A 16,814-nucleotide genomic window follows, 5' to 3' on the forward strand; every position below is an offset into this window, starting at 1 on the left:
ATATTGTGTCACCCATGTGTTTTGGTGAGGGTGTCATAAGGAAATTTGACAATGTGCTGATATATTGTTTTACTTTGTTTCAGGTTTATTATGAGTTCAGAAGAGTGGTGGGGGAAAAAATTTTTTTTTTTACATCACACAAAGGTGAGCGTCTACATCAGGGATGCCAGGGTTACGGCCCGCGGGCCGGACACGGCCCGACTGAATGTCACATCCGGCCCGCGGGTGATAAGGGGAGAATATATGTATTTATTCTTTTTTTTTTTTTGGAATCCGTCAGTTGGTCTGTTACTGTTGCTGGTCTGTTACGATTCAATAACTGTTCATCCCCCATTCTCCATTCCATTTTGAAACGTGTTTAGAAAACACGCTTGTTTCATTAAAATGTATTCATCAATTAAGGCCGCCACCAGGGGGCGCCCCCAACACTTTTGCCGCACCCAACGCATTTGCCGCCCTAGGCGATCGCCTAGTTCACCTGTGCAAGCCTTCAATAAATAAAATAAAAGTAATTAACAGTATACACTTGTGTTATTAATAGGAAATGTGTTTTGTTGGCACCTAGTCTATTTTGTTGCATTTCTCATTTATAAATGTAGGCTACTTGCATGGATAGGAAAATGTTAAGTTCTTACTTTGTGTTCACACCAAACGCGACGGGGCGACATGATCCCATACAAATTGAACGTATAGATGCGTTTTGGGCGAATTTTTCGCGAGAGAAAACGGGCGACAAGTTTTGATTTGTCGCGCCACACTTTTGCCGTGCACAGGCGAGCGCGTTCACGAGAATTTGTTGCGCAAAAAATTTGCTAGAGTTCAAATATTTGAACTTTGACGCGAATTTGACAGTCAATCAGCATTCAAAAGCGTGGCCACTGAGTCACATGTGTAATTTATCAGCCAATCAGCGTTCAACCGTCAAACTCAGTGCAGTGCAGTCCGGGGTGAACTGCAGCATGGAGGAGAAAGTGAATGTTGCCGTTTGCGACTCCCGGAGCTCTATATATAATAGTATATAATATACTATAATTGTATATATAATATCACGGCCAAAAGCTCTGTGCGCCTCCGGATGGCCGTAGCGCAGGGAGCTCTCATAGGGATTGGGCTTCTCGGGGTTTGTTTACCGGCTATGTTTCCGGTCTTGTGTGTTCCAACGGTTTATTAGGTAGGCCTATCTAATACATCTCTGTCTATTCAATACTTCATTCACTGCCTCTTCCGTGGTCATTACAATATTATGAATAATACTGCGTCGGGTCCTCCGCGACTCTCTCCCTCTTCCACAAAAGGTAAAGACATGCAATGGTGGTTACCTTGTTGTGGCGCGACAAATTCAACAACTTGCACAGCGACAGATTATGATGTGTGGCGCGACAAAAATTCGGCGACAATGCGAACGGGCGAAAAATTTTGCGTTTGGTGTGAACACACAGTTAGAGGGGAGCTGTCTCCTGCTTTAGGCTATGTAATTCTAGGCCTCATTGTGAGGCTATTTTGGGGCCAATGCAATTTATTTTTGATGTCTAGGCCTTCAAGCATAATTTAAAATAGCCTACCTATCCATGTGTTGAGGCAGTGTTTGGCCTTTCAGGCCTTTTCAGTCCGAAAGTGTAATCCGGCCCCCTGAGGTCTCTCTTGAAAAAAATCTGGCCCCCTGACCAATTTCACCCTGGCATCCTTGGTCTACATTATCCCTGTCTTGTGAAGTTTTTATTCGATCTCTGTTCCTTTCTTGTTTTTTTCTATCCTTTTTCCCCTTTTCTGCTCTATTCTTGACTCTTTTTTGACCTCAGATATTTACCTCTCTTCTTCTCCATCTTATCTTTCTTCTTTTCTAATGTCCTTTCGCTGTTGCTCTCTTTTTTTAATTCCTTTGTCTGTTTTTTTCCCTTTTTATTTCTTACTTTTCATATTGCCCCCCCCCCCCCCCCACACACACACACACACACACACACACACACACACCCCCCACACACATAGCACCAACCCTGCAGTAGCATGACTAGGGTCTCTACACATAAAACGAAGCACAAACGCGTTTATTAGCGAAAATTCACTTCTTTCAAAGGATGAGTTCACAATTGCTCTTGGCCTTTACATTGACGACTAACGGCGAAATAATTGAGTTAATCGCGCGATAAAAAATTTAACGCCGTTAAAATTGGTTTGCGTTAATGCCGTTAATAACGCGTTTAACTGACAGCTCTAATATATATATATATATATATAGATAATCTTAAATTCAGAGAAAACCTTAACATTTGATTTAACAAAACATGACCTGAATGGCGAGGGGTGGACTGCCATTAAGACAAACGCTGGGGATTATTCTGCCCCTTTATGGCACTGTCTGTCTAAACGATAGTCAACAAAGTGAGTTGGCATTCTCCTGGTTCTCTGAGGTCTAGTGTCCAGTTCATGGGTTTAACTTGTGCTGTGGTGTGAGAGACCAACCTCTCTCCAGCCACACCGATTGGCACGACCGTGTCTGGTTCAGGCTGAACCCACCGCTTCACAAATTACACATGACGCATTATCTGCTTGCCGTCCTTTTCAAGAATGACTGAACATCCTTTTTGGTCCACCACAGTGTAGGGGTCTTGTTCGAACGGTGTAGACAGTTTGTTTTGTTTCTGCTGACGGAGCAGGACTTTGTCACCCTGCTTCACAGTGCTGTCCTTCGCTCTTCTGATTCTGTCTGCATCCACACGTCCCTTCTCCTTCCTCACAGCATCAGTCCTGCGAACAGCAGCATCTTGTCCGGTCGGTTGCAACTGGTTGTTCGCCGACAGTTCCGGAAGCTTGGTTCTGATCTGGCGGTTGAAGAGTAGCTCGGCCGGACTGCGGCCGGTGACACATTGTGGAGTGCTGCGGTAAGCCATAAGAAAAACATCAAGCTCACTGCGCCAGTCCTTGCCTTCAGCGTGAGCTGCACGTATGGCTTTACATAGTGTCCTGTTCTGTCTCTCAACTTCCCCGTTCGCCTGAGGCCAATATGGCGTGACACGGCGATGTTCAATTCCACTCTCCTGCAGATATGTTTTGAATTCCTTTGACACGAACGGCATGCCGTTGTCAGTCACTAGAGACTCTGGGATTCCATGAGTCGCAAATAGGTGTTCCAGACATTTTATTATGTTAACTGATGTGGGACTTCTGAGGATATCGACATTCACCCATCTAGAGTAGTAATCAGTCACCACCAGTAGATGGTCTCCTGATGGGAATGGTCCACACATGTCCATTGCAAGCGTCTGACATGGTTTAGCAGGGAGCTCGGACCTTGTGGTAGGAACATACTGTGAAGTGAAGCTATTGAGTTGACAAGCGTGACCTCACTAACTCCTCTGCTTCACGATCATTTCCGGGCCACCACACTTTTGTTCTCAGTCTTTGTTTTGTTTTGACTATTCCTTGATGTCCTTCATGCGCTAACATCAGCGTCTGTTGTCGTGCTGCCTGAGGAACAACAATCCGGGTATCTCTCAGCACTATTTTCCCAACAGTGGAGAGCTCAGTCTTGACGGTTTTGTAAGCCGCCTCGCATTTACTCCAGTCATCTGTCTCGATACTGCTCCGTACAGTAGCAAGAGTGTGGTCCTCTGCCGACAAGTTCTCCATTTGTCGTGGTGGGAAAGCATGGGGCACTGCATGTTTTCAAGCCCACCTTTCAATTCTCGCTGGCGGTTTGGACTTTGGCGAGTAGATGGTTTCGAGTGGTTTGTGATCCGTCACCATCACAAACTCTTTCCCGTAGAGGAACACATGAAATTTCTCACATCCCCACACAATGGCAAGGGCTTCTCTTTCAGTCTGAGAGTAGCGGTGCTCTACGTCAGATAAAGCTCGGCTCGCGTGATAGACAGGCTTGTGTCTCTGCATCCTGGCTGAAATATGCCATTACATGTGAACTGGCCAGCTGTTTCTTTAGTTCTACAAAGGCCATTTCCTGCTCTGACCCCCATGTCCATTTGCAGGATTGCCTGGTGAGTCTCCTCAGTGGTTCTGATGTCGTGGCCAGATTAGGAATGAACCTCCCACAGTAGTTAACGAGCCCTAGGAAACTCCTCACCTCAGCCGCATTTGTTGGCCGACGTGTGCTCTCCACTGCCTCAATCTTTGACTGAGCTGCTCCTATGCCATTTTTGGACAGTACATGACCCATAAATTCCAGCTGTGACATCCGGAACAGGCACTTTTTGCTGTTGACTGTCAGCTGTCTCTCTTGCAGGCGTTGCAGGACTTGGTGCAGTCTTTCATCATGCAGTTGAATGTCTCACCTGAAACGATGATGTCATCTGATATGTTGTGCACTCCAGGGATGCCTTGTAGGACTTGACTGATGATGTGTTGATATATCTCAGGTGCGGATGATATTCCAAACATCAGCCTCTTGTAACGCCACAACCCTGTGTGTGAGACGAACGCGGTGAGTGACCTGGACTCAGGTTTCAGTTCTATCTGATGATATCCCCACTTCAAATCTAAGTTTGAAAACACTGTGGCTCCCGTCATGTCCTCCAGTATTTCATCTATGATGGGGATAGGGTGTCGTTCACGCACTATGGCTTCATTTGATCTGCGCATGTCCACACACAGTCTTGGCTCTTTTTTTCCATGTACAACAACGAGCGGCGAAACCCATGGTGTTGGTACGCTCACTCTCTCGATGACATCCATCTCCTCAAGTTGCTTGAGTTTGTCATCCACTTGTTTCCTCACACTGAATGGTATTCGGCGAACAGGCTGGGCTACCGGCTTCACACTGCTGTCCACATGCAGCCCCAGCTGAAAATCTTTCAGTTTTCCTAGGCCATGAAAACAGTCTTTGTATTTCTCCTCCAAGTCAGCCGCGAAAACTGCTGTGTCTTTTGGTTGAACAGTATTCACTTGTTCAACAGGACAAATACGAAGCAATCCCAACTGTACAGCAGTCTTTCTCCCCAGCACACAAATCCGTGCTTCTTTAATTACTTGGATTTTTGCAGTGACAGTTTCAGATTTTCCATTTGCTTTAAAATCAGCCACGAAAATCCCTTTCACATGTAGTGGTGTTGTTGAAGCGAATGGATAGACTTGCTTCCCTGGGCACTGTAGTATGATGTCACTTTTGGACTTCAGTTGTGCGAACTTTGTCTCAGTCACGATATTGCATGTAGCCCCTGAGTCTATCCACATTATCCACTCATTCACCAGCACTGTTAGTGTTCCATCCTCAACACTATCATTAACTGTGAATACATAGTCATCCTCACTGTCACTGTCACCGTCTGTGTGTGTCTGTGGTCGTTACTGTTTATTTTATGTGTTTTCTTCATTCTACACATTACAGCAAAATGTCCTTCTTTGTCACAGTTATTGCACTTTTTGTTTTTTGTCACTGTGCACTCACGACTTAAATGACCGTCACGTCCACACCGGAAGCATTTCATTCCGTGCTCATCACGTGGTGATTGATTCCGAGTTGTGGAGACTCTGGGTCTTACCGTTTGACTCCTCCCTCTCACAGGTCTCTTCTCTACAGCATTGACAGTCAATTTCCCCATTCTTGCAGCCTGGTGATCTGCTACCTCCATTGTCCGTGCAATATCCAGGAGCCCTGGAAGTTTAAGGTCTTTCTCCCGCAATAGCCGTCGGCGCAGCGTGTTTGAAATGCACTTGTCAATAACTTGGTCACGGATAAAATCATCCTTGTTATCCCCAAACTCACACGTTGCTGCCATCTTCTTTAATCGGCTCACAAAACTGTCCATAGACTCCTCTTGTGCTTGTTCTACTTGTCTAAACATATGTCTCTCATAGGGAATGTTCTTCTGAGGTGTGAAGTATGCATTTAATTCGTTTCCGCTCCATCGTAGTCTGCATCATTTCCAGTGCCCTCCAACGTGAAGAATATGTCCTGAACGTCGGGTCCTGCTAAATGAAGCAGTAAAGCCCTTTTTCGCGATGCTTCACGGATTCCTGATGCGGCTAAATAGAGTTTGAAACTATTTATCCACTTCTCCCAGGGAACACCGACATTAGCCGACTCACACAGCACATCAAAGGGACCGACCACCGGTAAACTCAACGACATGCTTGCTTTGTTGTCCTCTTTTTCTCCCCCTTGACGGACGAAACTTTACTTCATGCACCCTCAACAGTTAGTGCAAATTAAAACATCCCGTTTTAAATCCTCGTCGCAATTTGTAGTGTTTAAACCATATTAATATTAACGACATTAACACCGGCACCGCTTCACGTGCTCGCTTAATTACTCCACTTCCGGTAACCTACAACTGCGCATGGCTGAACGTCAACACGCATCTAACGTGGGATGCCATACACTACAGGTAGATTGCGTGAAAAAAAGTAATCGCCTACTGGGAGGAATTGCGGCCGGGTCGCGGTTTAAATAAATAATTAATGTGTAGGTTAACATTTTGACAAGACAAACGGCAAACTGACAAAAATTACATATTTTTCTTTAATCTCCCTGCTTCTGAAATGCACGAACAGCTCCGCCCAGCACTCGTCCGCTTGTTTTCCATAAGCATTTCACTATGCGATCATCCCTGCTGCGTATGTCCTCACACACATGGTTGAAATCATATGCTGGTTGCTTTATTCTTTCTATGTGTCTTTAAGTTAATAATCGGGCTATAATAAGACCACGTTGGCTATGTCGACAGGCTTTTGTCGGGACGCGGAACACGCAACTCAAAATCTGGACTGTCCGCGCAAAACCGGAGCGTCCCAGATGATCGGGCGGTTGCGGGTATTAATTGTTGAGAAAAACATTGCTTCGGGTGGATATTGATATGAGGCAGCAGGTGCGGATGACATTACAGCTCATCCGCACATCTCTACTGACTAGCCTTCACTGCACGAATCTTGTAGTGTGGCCAGTCTTCCGACGAGACAAAGCCAGATTTCCTGGCTCTGTGATTGCATAGTGTGAAATGTTAAATCGTGAAGGAATAACTGTGATCGTGTAATCTGAACCAGCCATCAGGGTGTGTGTGTGTGTGTGTGTGTGGGGGGGGGGGGGGTGTATGAAGGTATTATTGTAGCAAAAGTCTTTAGCACCTGTAACTGCAGAATTTGAATGCGTACACCAAAGTCACAGTAAATTTGAAGTTGTATATATTTATTTTGCATGTGTACTCTAAAGTCACAAATGTGTAACAGTACATTTGTAGTCGTAAAAAAAATATATATATTTTTTATACCATTGTAAACACAAAATAGGGTCTATGAGTACGCTAATCTGTGTTACAGGTGCACAAATCCTTTTGCTACAATTATTGCAGCGCAGTTGGTGCAAAACACATTTGCACACCCGTGTTTCATAATCTGAGAACATGCCCAAAAGGTGTGCATTCGTAAACCCACATTTGAACAAATGCATCAGAAGTTGCACATCTGTGAACGCTATGTTAATTCAGCATTTTAATGAGCGAGCACAAAACCATTTTACAACTGCTCGAATCTGCTCCTGCAAGTCTCAGCTGTGGGTTTTTTTTGCAGGTTGTTTTGCAACACCCCTAGGTGGTAAATGTGTAGCAAAAGTATTCGTATCCGTAGATGACAGAGCGTCCGTGAGCGGGACAAAATAGTCCCGCCCATAATTTCCTAATCCAATGAAAATCGCCGGCAGGGATGCATTTCTCAAATTACAGTGACGGCTGGTGGTGATTTTGGGTGGGTGGGCTAAAGAATGCATTACATTTATCAATACTTCACAGGGCTCCAGACGCCATGAGGTCACCTTTATATCTCTGTTCATAACTTTCATATAATGTGAATGATTTTTAAACAAGAATAAGGTGTAGAGAAAGGCATGTCTTTATTTGAAGCACAATTATAAATAGAAGAAAAATAAGGTGTTTAAAGTGCTTCACTGAGCTGAAATTGAACATTTCGAACTAAACCATTAAGCAAAATAAAACTTTTTTTGTGCTTAAAGTATTACACAATTAAAATGTTGACTGGTCTCCCTTTGCGCAAAATGCGGCTGTAGACGATCACACACTCTTTGGTAGAGACGTCTGTGTCGCCGTCAATCATGAAGGACATGTAGGCCTATGTGGCGTTTCCGACGTCCGCAGCTGTCTTTTGCTTTAAGGTGTCGCACATTAGGCCTACTGCAATGAATTGTGCACATGCCATCTCATTGCTATACGTCGGGTTGATGTTTAATCCATTTCTCTTCATGAGAATAATTTCGGATTTAAATTGAGAATGGCAACTCCTCTTTGGCAAATATGCAACATTAAATGAGATCATTTCCGATTCCCTAGAGAACCTTATTGTTACTGCCTGTCGCTGAAATGCAGCTTGGAGAGGGGCCACTATCTCTACACACTTGTCACGTCATGTTGGGTTATTTAGACAGCTTTTTAAATGTTTCGATACGAAACGTAGTTGACCCGCTTACAAATGCACTATTACAGGCCATATTCTGACCGCACTCCTGGCAGTAAATCTGTACATCGTTTGGTTGATGTGTCCCCAATCTTTTCACTTCCAATTTTTCCTCCAAAGACATTAAAGAAAACCGATTAGAAAGTAAATAATCCACTTCACTAATTTTCATGCTAACGCCCGCCATTCTGCACTTGCGCTACTGACTGTGCTGTGATTAGTCGAAGGTCACTGTACTGTAGCTACTGTGCTAGGTCAGCCTTTGGGCTAAACTAATTTAGCCCAAATGGGAAGCATATGAAGGGGGCGTGTCAGGGCATATGTCAATCAAACGTCAATGGAAGCTTACGCTACTGCGCTTGGGCTGAATACATTTAGCCCATTCACAGGAAAAAAACGAAGATATATATCCTGGGTCACTTTTTGGTGCTGTTGCTCCTTTAGGTTCTACCAACATTTAAAACAATAAACAAACAGTTGTAAGTTTTTAATATTTTTTTTATTTTCACTGTAAGAGGGCTTAGCCCTGTTAGCCCATTTATACCAGCCGTCCCTGACTGGGACCCATCGCGTGCCAGCCATGGAGCTATAAAGATCGCAGCATTCTCAGCGCAGGTACGTTTCTTTCTGGAGAAGTGAAGAGGGCGTCCTACTGAACGGAGGTGGGTATCCTACATTATGTAAAATGAAATGACTAAGTGAATTCTCCCCAAAGTATTGCATTAACATTTCTGAATTTATGTTATTATGGCGACCATTAAAATACATTCAAGGACATTTGCGGCATGTTAATGAAATACTTTGGAGGGAATTCAATTCACTTGAACTAAATCATTTCATTTAACATAATGTAGGATACCCATCTCCGTTCAGTAGGACGCCCTCTTCACTTCTCCAGAAAGAAACGTAGGCCTATCCCGCGCTGGGTATGCTGCGATCTTTATAGCTCCATGACTGGCACGCAGTGGGTCCCAGTGTAATTTGAGAAATGCATCCCTGCCGGCGATTTTCATTGGATTAGGAAATTATGGGCGGGACTATTTTGTCCCGCTCACGGACGCTCTGTCATCTACGGATACGAATACTTTTGCTACACATTTACCACCTAGGGGTGTTGCAAAACAACCTGCAAAAAACCCACAGCTGAGACTTGCAGGAGCAGATTCGAGCAGTTGTAAAATGGTTTTGTGCTCGCTCATTAAAATGCTGAATTAACATAGCGTTCACAGATGTGCAACTTCTGATGTACTTGTTCAAATTTGGGTTTACGAATGCACGCCTTTTGGGCATGTTCTCAGATTATGAAACACGGGTGTGCGAATGTGTTTTGCACCAACTGCGCTGCAATAATTGTAGCAAAAGGATTTGTGCACCTGTAACACAGATTAGTGTACTCGTAGACCCTATTTTGTGTTTACAATGGTATAAAAAATATATATCTTTTTTTTACGACAACAAATGTACTGTTACACATTTGTGACTTTAGAGTACACATGCAAAATAAATATATACGACTTCAAATTTACTGTGACTTTAGTGTACGCATTCAAATTCTGCAGTTACAGGTGCTAAAGACTTTTGCTACAATAATACCTTCATAGGGGTGGAGTTAGAGAATATTTGGTATGCACAGAATCTATGAATTGAATAGTATTAATTATAATAAAAATAATAATCATGATAATAATAATAAACTAGTAGCATAAAGGCTCAGCACTGTGTTTTAGTCATTTTTGTTGTCATCTTTTCTTGAATGCTTTCTGAAAAATCTTCAACCCCATTCAGTATGACCCTTTACATTGCGTAATCAACATTCATATCAGTACCAGCAGTTTGTAAGTAATTTGTCAGTAACTGATATGTCATATTTTGGTTCCCAAAATTCACCAGATTGATCCATTTAAATTAAATCGATAAAAAAAATGCCCCCGGACCCCCCTAGAGGATTGCAAGCCCCAAACCATAGTCTCCAAAATTCCTGTGGGAAACACTGTCCCACACACACACCCCTCATTATCTTGTCCTCTGTTCTTTCCTTCCATGTCTTACATGTAAATTTGTGTTTTCAATACACGTGAGTATCCTTAATAACTGTTACTTCTACTGTGTGTTGTATTCAATTTCCATTATCTCCCAGAAAACTGAGCCAACAGACGTTCGATGTCTTTGCCTTCGAGGGCTTCCAGTCATCCTTGGGGATGATCCTTCTGCCTTCTTCAAAACATGTTCTGTAAGTAAATCAATTTGTTGAACATGTTGCAGATGCATGTTGTTTCTGCCCAAGCTCAGGTAACATAACTCATTTTTCTGTGGCTATACAAATGAAAAGGAAACAGAGCCAGGAGTCATCCTGTATATGCAGTGTGTTTTTTCTTTCTTTCAGTTTATTTTCTTGGGGGGGTGGTTAAATGTACACCTGAAGACAGTTTTTGGATACAACACTACTATTTAACTCTCTTGATCGTCTCCTCTTTGCTGATCTGTTTCTTTCCTCCTTTAGGATGACACTGACCAGGACTCATACATTCAAACTCCAGTGGGACTCCTTCGTATTGATGAAGAAAGCCCAGAGCTGAACCCATCCATAGTGGGAATCGTCTTGGAAGGAAGTCTTGTGATGGATGACCTGGCCAGCCTTCCTAAGGCCTTTTGCATCCTTTTTGGGTTGATTTACGCCCTACACCTCGACTATCCCAACTCCCAAGTACATGAAAAATACTTTCTCCTTTGTCCAGCAGGTGATGCTCAGCTTGGGTAAAAGCCAGTTGGCACCCAAAATTCAGTCTTTGAAAAAACAGCTCTCAGGGTAAAGTTGGTTCCTGACTGGTGCAGATCTCGTGATCTAGTGTTTGGTTGAAAAGTTGCACTTCTGACATGTTGCTGCTTATGTTTATACATTGTATGTTATAGATGGGCACTGATACTGTGGTTCGATTACATTAAAAAATATGTTTGGTCGGAATTGTAAGAAAATACTTCTGATGTCTCTATATCAACCCACTTCTAGCATTAAGAAGTGAGCAGTGGCAGCACTGTGAACTTGGCTATGGTTAAGAATTTTCCTGCTACAGTTTGAAGCTTATGTTCAGACTTTTTGCACACTTTTTCTACAAAGAATTGTATATGTAATTTGTTGGGCTGTTATTGTGAAAGTATTTAATGGTCCGAAGTTAAAACAACTGACAAAGATTGTTTTTAGGCCTTTAAATTTGTTTGAATGATTTATGCAAAATATCGTCTCAGGAGCTAATGATACAAGGGTCATCTGTTAAAAAGAATTTCAGCTGTAAACTATTCAAAGTTAAATCAACTTGGAATTTAGTGTGTTTAACTTATAGATGTTTAGTGCAATAGTTGTGCAAAGCAGTTAGTAAGAAAAAAGTAAACTGAATCAAATTGGCATTTAGTGTACTAAACTAAAAACAGAAATTCCAGTACCTTTAAGCTTTTTAAGTAAGATGTACTTAAGTTTTCATCATGCATTACTTTTTAAGGCAACCGGTTTCCTCAAAAATTTTAAGTAAATTAAACTTATCCGGGCTTAGAGTGTAACATCCACATTTGCCTCAAACAATGTTAGGCTTACAGCCCATGTAAATAATTGTGAAATAATGTTCTTGTTGTTCTTTTAATTGTCTTCTGCTCCGACCGTTCTGTTTGATATTGTGGAAGGATGTTAGTGAATGATTCAGAACATGATGGTCTTGTGTCTTCATTCTTTAAACAATTGTAGCTGAAAATAAACATGGCCAAATTACAACAAATATCTTCACTCATTGAGGGCAAAAATAGGCCCAGATTCTTTTATTTAGTTTTACAAATCAAGAGTAGGCCTGATTTGACTAATTGGCTTTGCATCCTTGCCTTCTCCCCTAGTAGTCCAAGACATGCTGGCCACCAGCTTTCAAATTACAATGCTGCCACTGGTGGATTTGTATCAATTTAATTCACATAAGTATCCCTCCCTGCTATTTTGTAGTTCACCAAAACACCCTGAAACAACTTGAGTCTCACATACACCACTAACTAGTGCAAGCAAGCCAATGGCAACCAAGCGTGCAGTCCTTCCTCCCTCACTTCAAAAACCACCAGCCGCCACTGATACATACACATATAAATATGTATACACACTAATGTTTTTGCTTTCTAGCAAATCAAAAAAATTTCTGGTGATGTGTTATAGCGGTTATGTTTGGTCCATGTTTACCTCTTGTTTTTTGACGGTTGATAGCCCTGTGTTTAGCCCGAACATCAAGGTAAGGCAAAAAAAATTATGTTCACAATTGCTACAACCCATCCTTAGCATTAGCCTGGTTCTACCAGACTCTCGTACTTCACTTCATTTCATTTAATTTGTACAGAGAGTCTGGACCTAATCAATTGACAAACGTTAACTCACTTGAAGGCGGGTGTCTGTTGAAGTTTAAAATTATTGGATCTGCCCAGTGCCACTCTGGATCTGCCATAACCAATCGCTAACGTTTGGTTGTGACGTATGTCATGCGCCGGGAATCACGCGCAGGTTGTACACAAACCAAACACCTTGCGCGTCTGCACAAAAATGTCCGTCAACGACAGCTGCAGGTTTTGTTCATCGAATTTAATTTACCAGGGAAAAATTGCACATTGTAAATCAATATTTTATAGTAAGGCCAGAGATGATGTATGCCGTCAACTTTCGAAGCTGGGTCTAATCGTTGACAACACGCCATCGTCATTGTTCTCAGACACGCCCTCTGTTCGCTGATTGGGCGCCGCTGTGGCGGCCCCAGAAAACCAAATTACATACAGCAGGTCCAGACCTAGTACTGAAGGGAAATTCAAATTGAGCGGAAGTACTTAGGCGGGTGGAGCCAGGCTACCTTAGCATATGGACTTTGGAGCAATTTGACTCTAAATAAAAGCATACACTAAAGGCATACACTCACCCTGGAGAAAACCATCCTTTTGTTTGTGAACCGAGCCGCACACAAAATGGTTAAATGTCTCCAGGCTTTTGATCGCATTAATTTGATCACTGGTGTATTGGGAGGTCTGCAGTACATTCAATTTATAATATCTAATGACAGTGGGTCAATTGTTAATATCCTGTCAATCTTTCTTTTTAATAATATTAATAGATTAATGTAATCGTGTATTTTTTTCTCCCATATTCCCCGAACATTTGGTTCTTAACTGTCTACATAAACAGAGTACCTCTGCTTAACGTTCTCCAAGTCATTTCCGGCCCTCCATCTAAAGCTAAGGGGTTGGCTTGATTTTTGATTTTTTACTCCAAAACTAACTTAGTTACAACCAAAACTATCCATTTTAAGCAAACTTAAAGCAGCCATAACCATTATTATTTGTGTTATTTAATTGTTTTAATAAATCTTAAAAAGTTATGGATGAACACAACAGATTACAAATTATTAGAAATGAAATTTGTTGTTCAACAAACCAACAACAAGTTGTTGGTTTGTTGAATTAGTTATGAATTAGTTATGAGTTATATTTATAAATACTGTAGGACCGTAAATATTGAAAACCTAATTATACGTATTAAATTAGGTTGTTAACTAAAACGACATCTGCTACAAGTCAAATGTTTGACTGTTGATCTGCTAATGTCTGTAGTGTTGCTTACTTGTCAAACTAAAATGTATTATCCTAAAACTTTTGTCAGAGGAGATGCAAGTCTGTGTGTGTGTGTGTGTGTCTCTCGCTGTGTCCGTTTCTGGGAGTGAGTGTGTGTGTTTGAGACGTGTGTGTGTGTCTTTATGTGTATGTGTTTGATAAAGTTTGCGGTGTGTTTGTCATCAGGCCTTTTTACACTGCCAAGCCGGTTTGGTCGCTGCTTGGCACGCCCAGCAATTTCCCTGCCTTGCCTGTGTAAAACCAAGGGGGTGAAATCCACCGTCGTCAAGGAGAGGGCTTTCTTGTTTCCCTGGAGGAGGCGGGGCTGCGCACGGAGAGTAGACCTATTTTTTTGTAGACTAAAAACTCGATTAAATATTTACAAGTACAAAAACGCCAACTAATTCTTTATTTGGCTGACCACTTGTATTTTATACAGAGAATAAAAAAAGTCTATCTCGTAGATCGCACCATCTTTCCCCGTTCTCGTTTAATTTGACTGCATCACCTTCTCTCATATGATCAGCAGCTCGCGGATTTCCCTCTCTCTAGAACTGATCATGTTGATATTGCTGCGTTGTCTCTGTCTAGGCAACGAAGCAACCCCTCTACCCACGTCCCGCCCCTGGAACCGCGGAGCCGTCTAATCACATTTACATCAGAATGAAACCGCCAATGTGTGTAGGGTCCGGGAGGGTAAATTGGGGTGCTAGCTCAAGCCGGTGATTTACCTCGAGCAGTGCAAATGTGTGGACCATGCTGGGAAAAAGGAGTGCATAAGACGGGAATGTAAAAACTTCTGTGTTATTGTGCATGTTACGTAGTTGTAGTACTGTGTTTTGCTGACCCCTCCATCTGACCTCCATATAATGAGCCCAGATGCGGTCATCTCACATTGCAGCGTGGGTCGCACACAGCTTTTAAGATGTCCTTCACTTCCCAAACTGTGCTCTCTCTCTACATTCCACGATCCAACTATTCCTCCACCAACTCTTCCCTTCTTTATTTATCCATCGCACATCAGAAACCATTTGGTCTTGCTACTCTTTTTTCAGGCAGCAGGGAAGTGCATGTTGGAACCCAGAGCCTTTGGGCTGGGAGTCCAACATCTGACCACCACGCTAACCTGCCCAAAGCATGTGAGCGAGTTATTCTATCTACGCAGTTTGGATTCCGGGCAAACAATCAACAAACAACGCCATATTTATCTTAGTTCGCCTACGATAGATTCCAGGAGATGCCTTATTCCCCTGCCTTGACATTCGACTCAGATGTCCACACCTTATAGCTATACAACGTGCAATGTACACTGGTACAAAGGCGTGCATCAAAGGAACTTCTAGTTTCCTTTGGCCTTTTTCCACCGACCCTACCTGCTCTTCTCGCCACAACTTAGTATGGCACAACTTGGTTTGGTTCCAGGCACGTCGTGTTTCCATCTAGAATAAAGTACCTCTTCAACATGGGCAGATCTTCATAGCATGCATGCGCAAAACTGCAGGGACGTACTTATCAACTTGACACATCAACACACTCTCTGGCCGATCAGTGGCCAGAAACCTGTTTACTTCACACAAAAGTATCCGACCAGCTCTCTTGGAACCTCGACAGAGGTGAGACTAAAAAAGTACCTGTTAGCAGTTACTAGATACCTCATTTTGGTGATCGAAACGCAAAAACAGGTGGGCTAAGCCGAGGCGAGTTGAGCTGGTACTGTCAGTGGAAAAAGGCCAAAATTGCCTTTTTCCACTGACAGTATGATGTTCAACTCAAAACACTTTGAAACACTAGTGGGGGGCCGCCAAGGTACCTTGGAATCCCCTCCCATTGTTAACATCTACATGGTCTTTGTAGTAAGAGTAGCCCGAAGTGAAATATTGAAAGGATTTAGAGTAAAGAACTGTGTTCAGAGCTTCGTGGTAAAGCACCAATATCTGGTCAAAGCCATTTCACCGAACTGCTCTATGCCAATGATAATGTTATATTTGTTTACTCAGCAGAGGAACTGCAGAGCATAATCTCCATTTGTGTCAACACCTTTAAACGGTACCGAATGCAAATATCATATGAAGACTGAAAACGTTAGTATTAATGATGGTGATGGATTAATGGACCAAGACAGTTTGATAGCTCTCGGAGGAAAAAATATCAGAATCTTTAAGTACCTGGGATATTCCTTCACGAACTCTGAGAAAATCTCCTTATCCCTCCACACAAGACTTGGAGCAGCATTCCAGAAATGGAATGAACTGAAACATGTCCTAATGGACAAACGCATAAGGCTGCAAGAGCGCCCCAAGGCCACTACTGTGCCGACCGGGAAATATGATGATGAAGATGAAAGAAATCACCATGATTTAAAAAAGATTGAATTGTTATGCAGTTCAACATCTAGAGGACTATGTGATAGCAGTGTAAACATGCTAACCTCTAATCTCCAAATTACAGTGTTCAGGACGCATGTTTGCGTGTATGGCTCTGTGTTGCGAGGGTGTTATTGCCGGTCTTGTGTGACCAGAGTGGTTTCTGTTTGAGTCAACCCGTCTTGTTAAATACTGTTTGGCAGCTGTGTGCTGCTGGCACGTGGCCGATACAATTGGACCTGATTGTAATTGTGGCGGTTCCACGTTGCGAACACAGGACAGGATACCCGTCATTAGGTCCAATTCACCAGATTGGAAAGAGCTTGAATATAAAAAAAACCCGATTTGTTTCCTGTTTCTTTAGAAACACTTAAGAAAGACCTCTGGCCCTGTTCTCCTATTTCCTGCTCCACTTTTCCTTGA

The sequence above is a fragment of the Gadus morhua genome, chromosome 18 (assembly GCF_902167405.1).
Source record: "Gadus morhua chromosome 18, gadMor3.0, whole genome shotgun sequence".
NCBI lineage: Eukaryota > Metazoa > Chordata > Actinopteri > Gadiformes > Gadidae > Gadus > Gadus morhua.